At 34.4% G+C, this 3,621-nt stretch overlaps 1 non-coding gene across 1 annotated transcript; it reads right to left on the bottom strand.

The window, feature by feature from the left end:
• Nucleotides 1-2,784: 2,784 nt before the first annotated feature.
• LOC130819602 (U5 spliceosomal RNA) lies at nt 2,785-2,900 on the bottom strand. Its single transcript, XR_009044641.1, has one exon. It is a non-coding gene; the product is annotated as a U5 spliceosomal RNA (small nuclear RNA).
• Nucleotides 2,901-3,621: the final 721 nt, after the last annotated feature.

Raw genomic sequence — 3,621 nt, 5'->3', positions numbered from 1 at the left:
GGCTCTCTAGATTATCTTACCGCGCTAATTCTTGTGGATTTCACGCTACAAAGGTAATATAGACTAATCCTTTTATATGATTCATGTGTCTGATTATGTTTTTGATCTTGAGATAGATTTAGGGAAGTGTTTCCTGAAATTCCGCTTATTAAGCATCTATGGACCCTAACATGAGTGGGGATGAATACTATAAAAAATTCCATGGAATATCTAAAATAATACCAAAAAAATGTTCCAATCGAAAAGAACAAGATGTAAAGGTTCATGCTAGGGTCGGTAAATAATGTGTAAGGTCACATTGATAATATTAGGTAGCCTACTCTCTATGCAATGTACTAGAGAGTTGTTCAAGTGGGAAGTCTGCTTAAGAAGGAGAAAGGGAAGAAGGTTGAGCTTAGTAATGGAGCAACTATTAGGGAGGATAAAAGGGAGGATAAAAGGGAGGACAATACTCTCAACCAGTACCACTTTCACCCAAAAAAAGATAATGTAGCTTTAAGACACAGGACTTTTTAAGTGTCATTGCTAAAGCCTCTAATCAAACAAAATTTATAAACACCCTTAACTAAAACTATACAAGTGTAGTAGTAAGTAGGGGGTAATCCACAGGGAGACGGGTTGCGAGACTTAGGGCCTCTTTAGGTGTTGGGGGATCATGTGATGGAAGATGGGTAAGAAACTAGACTACAACTACAACTATAAAACAAACGAAGAAGAACCGGGATAGGGTTAAACCACTTGTGACGGCTATCCTCAGCTAAAAGTTTTGATTTCCTTTGGTTCAATTGGAGAGAAGTAGAACGCAATACAAAGAGTGATCTGATCCTGAATCGGGCTTGGGATCACCTCCGATAATATCATCCTCCTCACTCTCATGAGTAAAGACAAGAGAATCGGGCAACAAAAGTCCACTATCTGTAATGAAGGGTTAGAGGTTACCCACAAAATATGAACATGATTAGAGAAGTCAGAAAAAACCCATAAATTTTATATATCATCAACCACCATGAAAATAGCTTGAAGCTTCAAATAATACCCATAATACCCATAATATTGAGAATATCAAAGTAAACTTAGTAGAAAAAATAATTTTAAAGATTTAATTACTAGAAATTAAGCTAAAATAAGAGAAAATAAGACTAAAACCTAGGGTTTAATGGAGAAGAACAAATTATGAAAAAATGAAAAATCTAGGTTCTCCTAAACTCTTACAATTGCTCCTATTTATGCCCCTTTAAAATATAATACTCAATCCCCTAATAAGAATGAGAAAATGTCCTATAAAATTATTCGAAAATATGGGTTAAATTGTGTTGGGAGCCCATCCGATTCAATCGCTGCTTAAAGCTTTTAATTCATTGAAATTGGGGCTAAGGAATAGATATTGTATTCGTTGGGCGGTGAAGTAGAGCATGAAGAAAGAGTTGTGTCTGTCGGTAAGTGCTTCTGCACGCATGCAGTAGGTCGCGGGTTCATTGGATGCTGGGGAACGTTCCATGTGGAACGATCAATCGTTCAGCATTCTGCCTCGGAAACTCTTTTTTCTTAATCGTTGTCATTTTGAAAATATGATAACTTCTTCGTTAGAATTCCGAATTCGACATTTGACCAGTCGATTCGAAGCCAACGAATTCAACTTTTACCTTCCATCAAGATATCCACCAAAACCCAAGTGGTTGACCTCCGTTGGACTTAATTTGATTTTTCATGAATTATGCTTTATGCTTTGCTCGAGTTTGGCTCTTTTTTCCATCTCTTACCCTCATTTCTTCCTCAGCTTTGATCAATTCTTCCTCAAAACCTCCGGTGGATTAGGGAGCATCGTCCCTAACATGCATTTGCTTAGAAAAAGCCTACAAAAACATGAACAAACACATGCTTTCCACGAAAGCAGTGTAAACCCAAGAAAAAGGAATGAAATGTAACAAAAACTGCATAAAAACATAACAAATATCACACATAAAAAGAATCAAAATTGGATTAATCACTTTAATGATAAGTATATCGGTAATAGAAGTTATGATAAGTCACGTCATGTTGGTCCTAGCACACAAAAGAAAATTGATTTGTAATAGAAAGGGTCTTCCACTGTCACAAGTGTAAAAAAAATCATTTAGAAAAAGATTGTGAAGGAAATTCGATTGAATGTAAGTAGAGGTGTTCATTCGGTTGATCGGGTCGGTTTCAGACGGGTGTTATTCGGTTCGGTTGCATTTCGGATCGGTAATTTTTCGGCTGTGTGTTACAACGGGTCACACTCGGGTCGAGTCGGTTAGTCACAGTACGGTTAGAGATCGGTTATTCAAGCTATCGGGTTAGCATCAGTTCGGTGTCGGTTGAAGTTCGTGTCGAGTGTCAATCGGTCTCGGGTTGTCATCGATTACTAATTGGTTCGATTTTTTCGGGTACAGATCGGGTTCGAGCTTTATTTTTCGAGTAGTTATCGGTTACGGATAACTATTGATCGGGTCAATATCGAAATAAGTTAATAGTCAGGTTTTTAATTGATGTATGCTCATTTACTTACAAAAAATAATTACCGATTGTTTTATCATATATAGCAGATAGGGGTGTCAAACAGGTCGGATTGGGTCATTTTCAGGTTCGGATCATATATAAATGGGTCAATAAATCCTTAACCTGAACCTGACCCATTTAATTAATTGGTCAAAAATTGAAACCCCGACCTAATCTGTAGCAGATCGGATCAACCTGCTAATGACCCATTTAACCTACTTTTTTTTAGGTCATTAAATTCAAATATTTCAGGTCATTTGACCCATTTAACCTTAATTAAAGGCTTCCTCCAAAAATAAACGTATGCCACTTAATGCAGCTAGCACACAGTATTCATTAGTAAAAGGCGAAAGAATAGTTCGCTTTGTGCTCACGGCGTGACTGCGTAAGTTGGTATGAGATCTGTGGAAGTGATTTAAAGGATTTTTCTTTTATTAGTATCTTTCATAGCCGATGTGAGACAACTTCCTTTGTTATTGAAAGTCATCTTCAGCTGACAAATCCCTTAGCCGATGTGGGACAACTTCCTTTCTTATTGAAAGTCATCTTCAGCTGACAAATCCCTCAATACATGGTAATTGGTATTATCATAGTTTTACGAAGTATTTGGCAAATGTTGATCCGTCTTAAATTTAATAAATGGGTTAAACAGGTTTTTTTTCGGGTTTTAATATTCAACCTGAACCTAACCCATTTAATAAACAGATCAGGTCGGGTTGACCCATTTAATTAATTGGGTCAAAAATCTAAACCCAAACCCGCTAATTTCGAGTCGGTTTCAGATCAGGTTAGCAGGTCGAGTCAGCTTTTGCCAGCCCTAATAGGCAGATCAATTTATTTCAATTAGTTTATATATATATATATATATATATATATATATATATATATATATATATATATATATATATATATATATATATATATATATATATATATATATATATATATATATATATATATATATATATATATATATATATATATATATATATATATGATATATATATATATATATATATATATATATATATATATATATATATATATATAATATATATATATATATATATATATATATATATATACATATATATATATATATAT

The sequence above is a fragment of the Amaranthus tricolor genome, chromosome 7 (assembly GCF_026212465.1).
Source record: "Amaranthus tricolor cultivar Red isolate AtriRed21 chromosome 7, ASM2621246v1, whole genome shotgun sequence".
Classification (NCBI taxonomy): Eukaryota; Viridiplantae; Streptophyta; class Magnoliopsida; order Caryophyllales; family Amaranthaceae; genus Amaranthus; species Amaranthus tricolor.
The sequence above is the reverse complement of the archived record's forward strand: the minus strand, read 5'-3'. Positions and strand labels throughout refer to the sequence as shown.